Genomic DNA, 16,353 nt, shown 5'->3' with positions numbered 1-16,353 from the left:
GAACCTCCCCCCCTCCAGTCTCAATGTATGCCCTCGAGTTCTAATACTTATTTTCCTTTGAAGAATGTTTCCCTCCTGAACTTTGTTAAGACCCTTGATATATTTGAAAGTTTCTATCACAATGAATGCGTCCTCATCCGTTGTGAGAGAACATATGGCAAGAAGGTAGACTTACCAGCGTCATCTGCCGAGATCAAACTAACGAGGCAGTCACCAAACCAGGCTTTACCTTCATAGGAAAGAAAACTCCATATCTTCTCTGAGTCAGCACCAGCATTCCATTGGTGAATCCACAAGAGTCCTATATCCCTTGTAGCCGCACGGCAGTATGCTGCAGTGTCCTAGATATGACCCAACTTAAGGAGTATCCCATCCCTCCCCAGGGTATCTATATCGGATGACAAGGTAACCCACCATTTCTGACTACTACTACTACTCCCCCATGCACATGCATTAGCAGGTATAATTAAAGTACCCGTGGACACATAACTTGAATATAACGTAGCTTCCTGCATACGATCCTTTGTGACAGGGCCCCCTGCAGAACAGGGGGTAACACCCACTTTATCCTTTCCGCGGTGGGAAAAGAATAAACACTCGGAAATTTCTTGAGGATTTGAAACCATCTTGTCAGGGCTGACCCCGACTTTTTTCAACAGAGCGCTCAGCACCTGAGAAGGAGGAACTTAACCTCAGCATCCATTATAAATTTATATATTTATTCCGACTCCTTCGCTTGACAAGCACCAAGACAAACATGTAACTCATGTATGTAACGCAGCTAAATCCCTTATAGCCAAACATTGGAAGTCCTCAGTGGCGCCTCCAACCACTGCCCTTTTGAATCGTATCCAGTTTGTTGCCTCAATGGAAGATATCACGAGTTTACAAAATAACACGGTAACATCCTTTCACAAAATATGGTCCCCCTGGTTCCTTTTTCCTTCTTCTCCCCTCCCTGGCCTCAACTGACATCCCTATGTCTTTGTGTATTTTACCCACTACGCCAACAAGATGTTATATATTTATTTTTATTTTATTTTTTATTTCTTTCTCCCTCTCTTTTCTGGTCTCTCCCTTTGTATGTTTTGTTTATCTATTAGCAGCTTATTCTATGGCTATTCTATTATATGCTCTATGTTTCTGTATACTTTTTATTACTTTCAGATATTGCAATGCCTGTATTTCACAGTACACTTTTTGTATTGCTTGCTTGTTTCTAAAATAAAATAAAAAAACATTGTTTTAAATTTTTTTATATATATATATATATATATATATATATATATATAAAATAAGAATTTATTCACCGGTAATTCTATTTCTCGTAGTCCATAGTGGATGCTGGGGACTCCGTAAGGACCATGGGGAATAGACGGGCTCCGCAGGAGACTGGGCACTCTAAAGAAAGATTCAGTACTATCTGGTGTGCACTGGCTCCTCCCTCTATGCCCCTCCTCCAGACCTCAGTTAAGGAAACTGTGCCCGGAAGAGCTGACATTACAAGGAAAGGATTTTGGAATCCAGGGTAAGACTCATACCAGCCACACCAATCACACTGTACAACTTGTGATAAACTTACCCAGTTAACAGTATGAACAACAACTGAGCATCACTCAACCGATGCTACATAACCATAACCCTTTGTTAAGCAATAACTATATACACGTATTGCAGAAAGTCCGCACTTGGGACGGGCGCCCAGCATCCACTACGGACTACGAGAAATAGAATTACCGGTGAGTAAATTCTTATTTTCTCTAACGTCCTAGTGGATGCTGGGGACTCCGTATGACCATGGGGATTATACCAAAGCTCCCAAACGAGCGGGAGAGTGCGGATGACTCTGCAGCACCGAATGGGCAAACACCAGGTCCTCCTCAGCCAGGGTATCAAACTTGTAGAATTTTGCAAATGTGTTTGAACCCGACCAAGTAGCAGCTCGGCAAAGCTGTAATGCCGAGACACCTCGGGCAGCCGCCCAAGAAGAGCCCACCTTCCTTGTGGAATGGGCTTTCACTGATTTTGGATGCGGCAATCCAGCCGCAGAATGAGCCTGCTGAATCGTGTTACAGATCCAGCGAGCAATGGTTTGCTTTGAAGCAGGAGCACCCAGCTTGTTGGATGCATACAGGATAAACAGCGAGTCAGTTTTCCGGACTCCAGCCGTCCTGTCGACATAGATCTTCAAAGCCCTGACTACATCAAGCAACTTGGAATCCTCCAAGTCACGAGTAGCCGCAGGCACCACAATGGGTTGGTTCAAATGAAAAGATGACACCACCTTTGGCAGAAACTGCGGACGAGTCCGCAATTCTGCCCTATCCATATGGAAAACCAGATAGAGGCTTTTACATGACAAAGCCGCCAATTCTGACACACGCCTAGCTGAAGCCAAGGCCAACAGCATGACCACTTTCCACGTGAGATACTTTAGCTCCACTGTCTTAAGTGGCTCAAACCAATGGGATTTCAGGAAACCCAAGACCACGTTAAGATCCCAAGGTGCCACTGGTGGCCCAAAAGGAGGCAGAATATGCAGCACTCCCTTAACAAACGTCTGAACCTCAGGCAGTGAAGCCAGTTCTTTTTGAAAGAAAATGGATAGGGCCGAAATCTGGACCTTTATGGACCCTAATTTTAGGCCCATAGTCACACCTGACTGTAGGAAGTGCAGGAATCGACCCAGCTGGAATTCCTCTGTAGGGGCCTTCCTGGCCTCACACCAAGCAACATATTTTCGCCATATACGGTGATAATGTTTTGCTGTCACGTCCTTCCTGGCCTTTATCAGCGTAGGAATAACTGCATCCGGAATGCCCTTTTCTGCTAGGATCCGGCGTTCAACCGCCATGCCGTCAAACGCAGCCGCGGTAAGTCTTGGAACAGACAGGGCCACTGTTGCAACAGGTCCTGTCTGAGAGGCAGAGGCCATGGGTCCTCTGTGAGCATTTCTTGCAGTTCCGGGTACCAAGTCCTTCTTGGCCAATCCGGAACAATGAGTATTGTTCTCACTTCTCTTTTTCTTACGATTCTCAGTACCCTGAGTATTAGAGGAAGAGGAGGAAACACATAGACCGACTGGAATACCCACGGTGTCACCAGTGAGTCCACAGCTATCGCCTGAGGGTCTCTTGACCTGGCGCAATACCTCTTTAATTTTTTGTTGAGGCGGGACGCCATCATGTCCACCTGTGGCAGTTCCCATCGATTTACAATCTGCGTGAAGACTTCTTGATGAAGTCCCCACTCTCCCGGGTGGAGGTCGTGTCTGCTGAGGAAGTCTGCTTCCCAGTTGTCCACTCCCGGAATGAACACTGCTGACAGTGCTTGCACGTGATTCTCCGCCCAACGAAGAATCCTGGTGGCTTCCGCCATTGCCACCCTGCTTCTTGTGCCGCCCTGGCGGTTTATATGAGCGACTGCCGTGATGTTGTCTGACTGAATCAGCACTGGTTGGTCTCGAAGCAGAGGCTCCGCTTGACTCAGGGCGTTGTATATGGCCCGTATCTCCAGGATATTTATGTGCAGACAAGTCTCCTGACTTGACCACAGCCCTTGGAAGTCTCTTCCTTGAGTGACTGCGCCCCACCCTCGGAGGCTTGCATCCGTGGTCACCAGGACCCAGTCCTGTATGCCGGATCTGCGGCCCTCGAGGAGGTGAGCCCCTTGTAGCTACCACAGAAGAGACACCCTGGCCCTGGGGGACAGGGTGATCATCCGATGCATCTGAAGATGCGATCCGGACCACTTGTCCAGCAGATCCCACTGAAAGATCCTCGCATGGAACCTGCCGAAGGGAATGGCTTCGTATGACGCCACCATCTTTCCCAGGACTCGTGTGCAGTGATGCACCAACACCTGTTTTGGATTTAGGAGGTCTCTGACCAGAGTCACGAGCTCCTGAGCCTTCTCCTCCGGGAGAAACACCTTCTTCTGGTCTGTGTCCAGAATCATGCCCAGGAAGGGCAGACGCGTCGCAGGAATCAGCTGCGACTTTGGAATGTTCAGAATCCAGCCGTGCTGACGCAACACTTCCTGAGAGTGTGCTACGCTGATCAGCAACTGCTCCCTGGTCCTCGCCTTTATGAGATCGTCCAAGTATGGGATAATTGTAACCCCTTGCTTCCGAAGGAGCACCATCATTTCCGCCATCACCTTGGTAAAAACTCTCGGTGCCGTGGACAGGCCAAACGGCAACGTCTGGAATTGGTAATGACAGTCCCGTACCACAAACCTGAGGTACTCCTGATGAGGCGGATAAATGGGGACATGCAAGGAAGCATCCTTGATGTCCAGAGACACCATAAAATCCCCCTCTTCCAGGCTTGCAATGACCGCTCTGAGCGATTCCATTTTGAACTTGAATTTCTTCAGATAAATGTTCAGGGATTTTAAATTTAAAATGGGTCTGACCGAACCGTCCGGTTTCGGTACCACAAACATAGTGGAATAGTAGCCCCTTCCCCGTTGAAGGGGGGGAACCTCTACCACCACCTGCTGGAGAAAAAGTTTGTGAATTGCCGTTAACACCATCTCCCTTTCCAGGGGGAAGTTGGTAAGGCCGATTTTAGGTAACGGTGAGGGGGCGTCACCTCGAATTCCAGCTTGTATCCCTGAGGCACAATTTGTATAGCCCAAGGATCCACCTGTGAGCGAACCCACTGGTGGCTGAAATGTCGGAGACGCGCCCCCACGGCTCCTGGCTCCGCCTGTGGAGCCCCAGCGTCATGCAGTGGATTTAGTGGAAGCTGGGGAAGACTTTTGTTCCTGGGAACTAGCTGCATGGGGCACCTTTTTTCCTCTTCCCCTGCCTCTGGCAAGAAAGGACGCACCTCCGACCTTCTTGCTCTTCTGAGAACGAAAGGACTGCATTTGGTAATACGGTGCTTTCTTAGGCTGTGGAGGCAAGAAATTTGACTTCCCAGCCGTAGCTGTGGAAACTAGGTCCGAGAGACCGTCCCCAAACAATTCCTCACCCTTATAAGGTAAAACCTCCATGTGTTTTTTAGAGTCGGTATCCCCTGTCCATTGCCGAGTCCATAAGACCCTTCTGGCAGAAATGGACATTGCGTTTACTCTAGAGCCCAGCAGGCAAATGTCCCTCTGGGCATCCCGCATATATAGGACCGCGTCCTTGATATGTGCCAGGGTCAGTAGAACAGTGTCCCTGTCCAGGGTATCTATCTCCTCAGACAGAGTATCCGTCCATGCAGCTACCGCACTACACATCCAGGCCGAAGCAATTGCTGGCCTCAGCAGTGTGTCAGAATGTGTATAAACAGACTTCAGGATAGCTTCCTGCTTTCTATCCGCAGGATCCTTTAGGGCGGCCGTATCCTGAGACGGCAGGGCCACCTTCTTAGACAAGAGTGTCAACGCCTTGTCTACCCTAGGGGAGGATTCCCAGCGTAACCTGTCCGTTGGCGGGAAAGGATACACCATAAGTAATCTCTTGGAAATTATCACCTTCCTGTCAGGGGAATCCCACGCTTTTTCACATAATTCATTTAATTCATGTGAAGGGGGAAAAGTCACTTCATGCTTTTTCTCCCCATACATATAAATCCTCTTGTCAGGGACAGGATTTTCCTCAGAAATGTGTAATACATCCTTCATTGCTACAATCATGTAGCGGATGGCTTTAGTCATTTTAGGCTGCAACTTTGCCTCATCGTCATCGACACTGGAGTCAGATTCCGTGTCGACATCTGTGTCAACTATCTGGGATAGTGTGCGCTTTTGAGACCCTGACGGCCTCTGCGCTGTAGGATCAGGCACGGGTTGAGACCCTGACTGTCCCAAGGTTACAGTTTTATCCAATCTGTTATGCAAGGAGTTTACATTATCATTTAACACCTTCCACATATCCATCCAATCAGGTGTCGGCACCGTCGGCGGCGACACCACACTCAGCTGCACTTGTTCTGCCTCCACGTATCCTTCCTCATCAAACATGTCGACACAGGCGTACCGACACACAGCACACACACAGGGAATGCTCTGACTGAGGACAGGACCCCACAAAGGCTTTTGGGGAGACAGAGAGAGAGTATGCCAGCACACACCCCAGCGCTATATAACCCAGGGATTACACTGTACCTTAGTGTTTACCCCGTAGCTGCTGTTAAATATATATCTGCGCCTAAATTTATGTGCCCTCCCTCTCTTTTTTACCCTTTATTGCACCTGTATACTGCAGGGGAGAGCCTAGGGAGCGTCCTTCCAGCGGAGCTGTGAAGAGAAAATGGCGCTGGTGTGCTGAGGAAGAAGGCTCCGCCCCCTCAGCGGCGGGCTTCTGTCCCGCTTTAATGTGTAAAAAATGGCGGGGGCTCGGGCATATATACAGTCCCAGACTGTATATATGTCTATTTTTGCCAAAAAGGTAATTAATTGCTGCCCAGGGCACCCCCCCCCCTGCGCCCTGCACCCTACAGTGACCGGAGTGTGCGGTGTGCTGTGGGAGCAATGGCACACAGCTGCAGTGCTGTGCGCTACCTTAAGTGAAGACAGGAGTCTTCAGCCGCCGATTTCGATGTCTTCATGCTTCTGCTGCTTCTGTACTTCTGGCTCTGCGAGGGGGACGGCGGCGCGGCTCCGGGAACGGACGATCAAGGTTAGGTACCTGTGTTCGATCCCTCTGGAGCTAATGGTGTCCAGTAGCCTAAGAAGCGCTACCTAGCTGCCGTGAGTGGGTTTGCTTCTCTCCCCTCAGTCCCTCGTAGCAGAGAGTCTGTTGCCAGCAGAAGCTCTCTGAAAATAAAAAACCTGACAAAATACTTTCTTTTCTAGCAAGCTCAGGAGAGCCCACTAGGAGCACCCAGCTCTGGCCGGGCACAGATTCTAACTGAGGTCTGGAGGAGGGGCATAGAGGGAGGAGCCAGTGCACACCAGATAGTACTGAATCTTTCTTTAGAGTGCCCAGTCTCCTGCGGAGCCCGTCTATTCCCCATGGTCCTTACGGAGTCCCCAGCATCCACTAGGACGTTAGAGAAATATATATCTCTCCAAACCCAAACACACATATACATATATCCATATACACACACACACACACATATATATATATATCTTATATATATATAACTTTTTGTCAGAGACAGCAGGGTCCCTAGTGACGTTAATACGTTCTTAATGTGTATGAAACATGCACTGAATGCTGTATATTATTTTGTGGATCTAATCAGAAAACATTTCGGTCGACAGAAGAACAATATTTGTGTCGATATCCGGGAGTAGTAACTGGGCAAAATACAGTGCCACTGTGTGTGGGAGCATGGCGTGCAGCGCGGCCACTGTGCGGTACCTCAAAAGCCGTCACTGAAGTATTCTGATCTTCTTCTACTCATGACTTCTGGCTCTGCAAGGGGGGTGATGGCGGACTCTGGGAGTGAACACCAAGTGTTCCAAACCCTCAGGAGCTAATGGTGTCCTGTAGCCAAGAAGCAGGGCCTTTCAACTCATCAGAAGTAGGTCTGACTTCTCTCCCCTAAGTCCCACGATGCAGGGAGACTGTCGCCAGCAGTTCTCCCTGAAAATAACAAACCTAACATAGGTAAGTCTTTTCCGAGAAACTCAGTAGAGCTCCTCAGTGTGCATCCAGTCTGCCTGGGCACACATCTAATCTGGAGTCTGGAGGAGGGGCATAGAGGGAGGAGCCAGGTCACACCATTTGAAAGTCTTTAAGTGTCCATGTCTCCTGCGGATCCTCTCTATACCCCATGGTTCTTGAAGTGTCCCCAGCATCCTCTAGGACGTATGAGAAAACAGAATGTTTCTTCACCTCTAATTGCATACCCCCCATATAAGGATGCAGCCACACGTGATGTCATATGACCTTTGAGAGTTTGTGGGATGGAGTGGCAGGTTAGCTTCCCACTTTGAGTAATTAAGAAAGGAAAACATTGCCCATTAGGGGGTAATTCAGACCTGATCGCTCCCTAGCGTTTTTAGCACTGCTGTGAACAGATAGTCGCCGCCCATAGGGGAGTGTGCAGCAGAGCTGTACAAACAGATCTTGTGCAGTCTCTGAGTAGCCCAGGACTTACTCAGCCGCTGCGATCACTTCAGCCTGTCCAGGACCAGAACTGACGTCAGGAACCCTCACTGCAAACGCTTGGACACGCCTGCGCTTTTCCAACCACTCCCAGAAAACGGTCAGTTGCCACCCACAAACTTCTTCCTGTCAATCTCCTTGCGATCGCCCGTGTGAATGGATTCTTCGCACAAACCCATCGCTGAGCGGCGATCCGCTTTGTACCTGTGCAACGTGCCTGCGCATTGCGGTGCATATGCATGCGCAGTTTAGACTTGATCTCAGAGCTGCAAAAACCGCTACCGAGCGATCAGGTCTGAATTACCCCCATTGTTGTTTGCTCTTCTATAGGGGGCGAGCATGCCCAGATAAACTGCAAAACAGTGGTGTGTAAGGTTCAGATGGAAAATCAATAATACCCCTTTGACACCGCACAAATAACCCGGTATCGACCCGGCATATTGCCGGGTCGACACGGGTCAGTGTGCGGTGTGAAAGCGCCATAGCTGAAATCCCAGGTCGCCTGACCCAGCAATTCAACCCGGGAATAAAGCAGTGTTATTCCCGGGTTGAATACCGGGTCAATGGCAGCGTAAACAGGCTCCCGAGTCAATGCGACCTGGGACCCATTCACTACAACAGGGAGAGGTGGTGCGGAGATGATCTCATCTACCAGCGCCGCCTCCGCTCCGGCTGCCGGCTCCGTTCCCCGCCACTATGGTAACCCGCCCAGCATATTGCCGGATCCCACCCGGGAAGGACCTGTTTCCAATTCCCAGGTGGGATCCTGAATTGGCGGTGTGAAAATAGGATTTTGATAACCTACCGGTAAATCCTTTTCTCCTAGTCCGTAGAGAACGCTGGGGACGCCATCAAGACCATAGGGTATAGACGGGGATCCGCAGGAGACATGGGCACTCTAAAGACTTTTCATTGGGTGTGAACTGGCTCCTCCAGACCTCAGTTGTAGGAACTATGCCCAGGGAGACTGACATTTCGAGGAAAGGAATTACTTAACTAGTGGTGAGATATCTACCAACTGACACCCTCAACCATGCCGCACACATGACATTCAACATAACACACGCCAACATGCAAGAACCAATTGCAGCAACATGCTGAAACCAAGAAAACACAACTTGTGTATCTCTAATAACTAAACTGCAGGTAAAGTACGCACTGGGACGGGCGCCCAGCATCCTCTACGGACTAGGAGAAAAGGATTTACCGGTAGGTTATCAAAATCCTATTTTCTCATACGTCCTAGAGGATGCTGGGGACGACATCAAGACCATGGGGTCTATACCAAAGCTCCAGTACGGGCGGGAGAGTGCGGATGACCCTGCAGCACCGATTGACCAAACTTGAGGTCCTCATCGGCCAAGGTGTCAAACTTGTAGAACTTAGCAAATGTGTTTGACCCTGACCAAGTAGCTGCTCTGCAAAGTTGTAATGCCGAGACCCCCCGGGCAGCTGCCCAGGCTGAGCCCACCTTCCTAGTGGAGTGGGCCTTTACCGACGTCGGTAACGGCAAACCAGCCGTAGTATGAGCTTGCTGAATCGTATTTCTAATCCAACGTGCAATAGTCTGCTTGGAAGCAGGACAGCCAATCTTGTTGTGAGCATACAGGACAAACAGAGCCTCTGTTTTCCGTATATGAGCCATTCTAGCGACATAGATTTTCAAAGCTCTAACCACATCTAGAGATTTTGAATCAGTGAATGTGTCAGTAACTACTGGCACTACAATAGCTTGGTTTATGTGGAAAGATGTAACCACCTTCGGAAGAAAATGCTGACGAGTCCTCAACTCTGCCCTATCTTCATGGAAGATCAGGTAAGGGCTCTTGTGAGAGAAGGCCCCCAATTCAGACACCCGCCTTGCGGATGCCAAAGCCAAAAGCATCACCACTTTCCAAGTGAGAAACTTCAACTCTATCTTTTTTAGAGGCTCAAACCAATCCGATTGAAGGAACTGCAATACCACATTAAGGTCCCATGGTGCCACTGGAGGCACGAGTGGAGGCTGGATGTGCAGAACCCCTTTCACAAAGGTCTGAACCTATGGAAGAGAGGCCAATTGTTTCTGGAAGAACACTGATAAGGCCGAAATCTGGACCTTGATTGATCCCAATCGGAGGCCCGCCTCCACACCATCCTGCAAAAAATGGAGAAAACGTCCCAACTCAAACTCTTCCGTAGGAGCCTTCTTGGATTCACACCAAGACACATATTTTCTCCAAATACGGTGGTAATGTTTCGACGTTACTCCCTTTCTGGCCTGAATAAGGGTGGGGATGACCTCCTCGGGAATACCCTTCCTGGCTAGGATACGGCGCTCAACAGCCATGCCATCAAACGTAGCTGCGGTAAGTCTTGGTACGCGCACGGCCCCTGCTGCAGCAGGTCCTCTCGAGGAGGAAGAGGCAGAGGATCTTCTATGAGCAACTGCTGAAGATCTGGGTACCAAGCCCTCCTTGGCCAGTCTGGGGCAATGAAGATTGCTCGAACCCTTGTTTTTCTTATGATCCTGAGTACTTTTGGGAATCAGCGGAATGGAGGGAAAATATACACTGACGGAAACACCCCCTGGGTCACCAGTGCATCCACTGCTACTGCTTGAGGGTCTCTCGACCTGGAACAGTATCTCTGAAGCTTCTTGTTTAGACAAGACGCCATCAAGTCTATTTGAGGAACTCCCCAAAGACCTCTGCGAAGACTTCTTGGTGGAGGCCCCACTCTCCTGGATGGAGATCGTGTCTGCTAAGGAAGTCTGCTTCCCAGTTGTCTACTCCCGGAATGAATATTGCCGACAGAGCTTGTAGATGTTTTTCTGCCCAGCGGAGGATTTTTGTCGCCTCTGCCATTGCCGCTCTGCTTTTCGTTCCGCCCTGCCTGTTTATGTATGCGACTGCTGTTACATTGTCCGCCTGGATCTGCACGGGACGGTCTTCAAGAAGATGTACCGCTTGTTGAAGGCCGTTGTAAATGGCTCTTAGCTCCAGAACGTTTATGTGAAGGCAGGCTTCCTGTTGTGACCAACGTCCCCGGATGTTTTCTCCCTGAGAGACTGCTCCCCAGCCTCGGAGACTTGCATCCGTGGTTACCAGGACCCAGTCCTGAATCCCGAACCTGCGTCCCTATAGCAGGTGAGAGCTGTGCAACCACCACAGGAGCGAAATCCTGTTTTTTGATAACAGGATTATCTTTCTGTGCATGTGTAGGTGTGACACCGACCACTTGTCCAACAGGTCCCACTGGAATATTCTGGCATGAAACCTGCCAAACTGTATGGCCTCGTAGGCCGCCATATCTTCCCCAACAACCGAATGCACTGATGGATCGACACACTTGATGGTTTCAATATCTGTTTTATCATTTTCTGGATTTCCAGAGCCTTTTCCAACGGAAGAAATACTCTCTGAAATTCTGTGTCCAGAATCATCCCGAGGAAAGACAACCTTGTCGTCGGTTCCAACTGTGACTTTGGGTAATTTATGATCCACCAGTGTTGTTGGAGTATTGACAGAGAGAGTGATATGTTTTGTAACAACTGCTCCCTGGATCTCGCCTTTATCAGGAGGTCGTCCAGATAAAGAATCATATTGACTCCTTTCTGATGAAGGAGAACCATCATCTCCGCCATCACCTTGGTGAATACCCTCGGCGCCGTGGAGAGACCGAACAGTAACATCTGGAATTGGTAATGGAAATCCTGAACCGCGAATCTCAGATAAGCCTGGTGAGTAGGATAAATGGGAACATGCAGGTAAGCATCCTTTATGTCCACCGACACCAAGTAGTCCCCCTCCTCCAGACTGGCAATCACTGCCCGAAGTGATTCCATCTTGAACTTGAACCTTTTTAGGTAACAATTCAGATCCTTTAGATTTAGGATCGGTCTGACCGAGCCGTCCGGCTTCGGAAACGCAAAGAGGCTTGAATAAACACCCCTCCCTTGTTGTGACAACGGTACCAGGACTATGACCTGGTCTTGACATAATTTTTGGATTGCCGCTGTTACTGCTACTCTTTCTGGCGGAGAAACTGGCAAGGTCGATTTGAAAAATCGGCATGGGGGAATGTCTTGAAACTCCAGCTTGTACACCTGGGATACTATTTGCAACACCCAGGGATCCAGGCCAGACAGAATCCAATCCTGGCTGAAGAGTCTGAGACGTGCGCCCACCCGAGCGGCCTCCTGCAAGGGGGCTCCAGCGTCATGCTGGGGATTTGGCAGAAGTGGGGGAAGACTTCTGCTCTTGGGAACCTGGAGCCGCTATGGGCTTCTTTCCCCTTCCCCTACCTGCAAAGAAGGGGGAACCGCTCGTCTTTTTGTATTTATTGGGCCGAAAGGACTGCATTTGCGGGTGATAGGTCTTTTTTGCCGATGCAGACGCAGCGGGCAAAAATGTCAACTTACCTGCGGTAGCCGCCGAGACTAACGCATCCAGGCCATCGCCAAATAAGGCCTCACCTTTATATGGGAGAGCCTCCATGTTTCTTTTGGAATCTGCATCCGCTTTCCACTGGCGAATCCACAACGCCCGCCTAGCCGATACTGCCATGGTAGCGGACTGTGAACTCAAGAGTCCAATATCCTTCATTGCTTCCAGCATGTAGGCGGCAGCGTCCTTGATATTCCCTAACTTAAGGAGTATCTCATCTTTATCAGTCGTGTCAATTTCTGATGACATGCTTTCTGACCATTTTTCAATAGCGCGACTCACCCATGCGCAGGCAATAGTGGGCCTAATCAGTGTACCATTGGTAACATAAATGGATTTCAATGTCGTTTCCATTTTGCGGTCTGCCGGCTCTTTAAGAGAAGCCGTGCCAGGAGCAGGGAGAATTACCTTCTTTGTCAACCTGGAAAGTGCACTGTCTAACACAGGGGGTGACTACCACTTTTTCCTGTCCTCAGCCGGGAAAGGGTAAGCTATGCGAATCCTTTTGGGAATACGAAATCTTTTATCAGGATTCACCCACATCCCTTCAAATAGAGCATTTAGTTCGTGTGAAGGCGGCAACGCGACTTTGGACTTCTTTTCCTTACATAAATACGCCTTCTCCTGAGGTACAGGAGTGGTTTCTGTAACCTCCAACACGTCCCTTATAGCCACAATCATATATTGTATATTTTTTGCCAAGTTATGATCTATCTATCTCTCTGGATTCACTATCGTCGACACAAGTCAGAATCCGTGTCGGTATCAGTGTTTACAACATTTGCAAATGGTATCTTATGTGACCCAGAGGGGCCGCCCGCATGAGGAATAACAGCATCCTGAAAAATCACATCTTCCACAGATTTTCTCCAGCATGCAGCCTTAGATTCAGACTTATCTAATCTACGATTAATCAGATGCATACTGTCACGTATCTCTTTCACCCACGCAGGCTCTTGGTGTGCCGGTAGTGCCACCATATTACAACTCTGTGTCCCTAAAATGGCTTCCTCCGGGGAGGAACACTCTGCCTCAGACATGCCTCACACGTGTACAGCACACCAACAGACACACTGGGACTTATTTTGGGGACAGACCCACAGTAAAATATGTCAGAGGGACACAGGATAGGAGCAGCCAGTTCACAACCCCAGCGCCAGTATTCCCTGTGAACACAGAATGTCCACAGCCAAATAGCACCTTTAAACAGTAATTCACACTATTAAATGCACCACAATCGCATTGTGCTCCCCCTTAATAGCACCCTGTACTTGTCAGAAGTGGAGGAGAGGACCAGCGTGTTCTCTGCAGCCTGAGGAGAGAAAATGGCGCTGAGTAGTGTGCTGGCTGGCTGCGGAAGAAGCTCCGCCCCCGCAATGGCGCGTCCTTACACTCATATAAACACTGTAATATTTATACTGGCGGGGGTAGGCCTGTGCAGCGGCTACTTATGCCCCCTTTTTGCCAGTTTTGAGGTATTTTTCTTGCTGCCCAGGGCGCCCCCCCTCCCCGCGCCGTGCACCCTGTAGTGCCTGTGTTTGTGGGCAGCAATGGCGCGCTGCGCTCCCGCCAGCAGCACCGCACCTCAGCCGTCACTTACTTGATAGAAGATCATTCTTCTTATACTCACCTGTCTTCTGACTTCTGGCTCTGTGAGGGGGGTGACGGCGTGCTGTGAGAGTGAGCATCTAGGCACGGCTAGCATTCAGTTCCCTTTAGGAGCTAATGGTGTCCTGTCAGCCAGAAGCAGAGCCATGAAACTCTGAGGAAGTTGGTTCTGCTCCTGCCCCCTCAGTCCCAAGAAGCAGGGAGTCTGATGCCAGCAGATCTCCCTGAAAATAAAAAACCTAACATAAGTCTTTTCAGAGAAACTCAGTAGAGCTCCTCAGAGTGCATCCAGTCGACCTGGGCACATTTCTAAAACTGAGGTCTGGAGGAGGGGCATAGAGGGAGGAGCCAGTTCACACCCAATGAAGTCTTTAGAGTGCCCATGTCTCCTGCGGATCCCGTCTATACCCCATGGTCTTGATGTCGTCCCCAGCATCCTCTAGGACGTATGAGAAAGGGGTATAATTTTAATCAGCCCTAGGGGTATATTTTTTTAAAGTGCAGGTTTTTAGAAATGGAGTTATTGCCCATAACAACCAGATTCTACCTAACATTTATCTAGCACCTTCTAGAAGATAATAGCTAGGATCTGATTGGTTGCTATGGGCAACATCTCCAATTCTAAAAACCTGCATTTTAGTAAAAATACCCCCTAGAGCAGTGATTTTCAACCTTTTTTTTACTCGCGGCACACCGAACACTATTTTAAAACTGCCAAGGCACACCATCAGTTCCCCACAGAAAAAAAAAAAAAAAAAAAAAAAAACATTGGCCCTCACAGAAAAAAAATACAAATAATCACACATACATTGTTTTTTTTTCGTGTAGGCCAATCACATTGCTCCCCACATGAATCATGTTGCTCCCCACATGAACTCACATTGTTTCCCCCATAAATCCATAAATCCTACTGCTCCACACAGGAGAAATAACATAACAAATATTAGCCCCTACCGGTCAGCTGTCCTCCTCCCTGTCCCTCAGTGGCGGGGGTTGTTCATAGTGGAGCGCTGTGAATACTAAGCAGTGGGCAGTCGGGCAGGTGTGGATGTGGGTGGGCAAGGAAAGCAGTGGATGCAGGCGGGAACTGGAAGATATGTATACAGGCAGGCTGGCTGGGTGGTGAGACGCAGCCACCGTGACCTATAATATCCCACCGCCGCGTCATCAAGGCATAGGTCATGGCCGGAGCACGGCTGATCCTCTAAGAAGAGCCCGGGCCAACAGTTCATTCTGAAGGTGCAGGAAGCTGCTCTGGCTCCGCGACACACCTTGCAACTGGTCGCGGCACACTGGTTGAAAAAGCCTGCCCTAGAGTTTATTAATGGGAATTTAGCTTTTCTGATATCAGGAGGTTCCTGTGAAATGTGCAACAAACTGCTAATAACTGGGACCTGGGTTACTGTATATTAGTACTCCAAACAGCAATTACTGCGCATGGTGTGAACACAGTGGTCACATGACACAGTAATATTAATAAATCTTTCAACACAAACTTCCTTTATTTATAGCAACATGGCGACAAACATAAAATAAGGGCCAGTACAGTGGAATCCAGGTCTTCAGAGGACAGAGACCACAGCTCTGGCATCCTACTAACAGTGCAGCTGCTATAAATTGTACCAATAACAATAAAACAATAGCCATAACCAAGCCTTGCATCCCTGCCCATATTTTGTTTTCCACAGTGAGAATGAAGGACAGAATAAATTGAAGCCAGAACCTGTGATATTAAATTACTTCCCCTTATGAACTCCAGGGCACGGGAATCATTTCCAGTCACAAAAAAAGAAAACACAAAACAAAAGGCAAAAGGGAGAGAAGGTAAAACAGAGGACTTATCCCTAAGTTACCTCAATGCTCCAATTCTGTGTATCTCTATGCCATGGACTCCGGCAAGAAAGAACGCCTGGAGAGGCTGCACAGGAAAGCTCCTGACAGAGTCAATATTTTGGATACAAATGAAACAATACAAAATTAGTTAAAAGTAGAACAAACGTTTTTCTGTTATGTTGTAATACATTATGTTGTAATACAAGGTCAAATAGAGTTTGCGAAAATTTACTATGTAGATCTTTTTTTATCTTTTTTTGCAGTTTTCATGGCGACCACAGAAATTGCCGCTTGTCACAACGGGACTTGGCATACAAAACAAATTACAGCCACTGCACCGTAACACTTCATTAAACAGATTCAGACTCATTCGCACTCAGATGAACAAATGTTGCACATCAAATTCATAAGTGCAACCTAGCAAAGTAG

At 48.7% G+C, this 16,353-nt stretch overlaps 1 protein-coding gene across 5 annotated transcripts in view; it reads right to left on the bottom strand.

Moving 5' to 3' along the window:
• Positions 1 to 16,353, bottom strand: part of PLCL2 (phospholipase C like 2) — a 472,193-nt gene that overhangs the window by 338,093 nt on the left and 117,747 nt on the right. Inside the window, exon 1 of one of the 5 annotated variants that reach the window (XM_063922177.1) lies at positions 15,945 to 15,965. The exons of the other annotated variants lie outside the window; for them this stretch is intronic. The gene's annotated coding sequence lies outside the window, so the exon portion shown is untranslated. Of the gene's footprint in view, positions 1 to 15,944; positions 15,966 to 16,353 lie in introns of those variants that run through there. 5 annotated transcript variants of the gene reach the window in all.

Source organism: Pseudophryne corroboree, chromosome 5, assembly GCF_028390025.1.
Source record: "Pseudophryne corroboree isolate aPseCor3 chromosome 5, aPseCor3.hap2, whole genome shotgun sequence".
NCBI classification, from domain to species: Eukaryota; Metazoa; Chordata; class Amphibia; order Anura; family Myobatrachidae; genus Pseudophryne; species Pseudophryne corroboree.
Note: the sequence above shows the minus strand (reverse complement) of the source record. Positions and strands in the feature narration are given on the sequence as shown.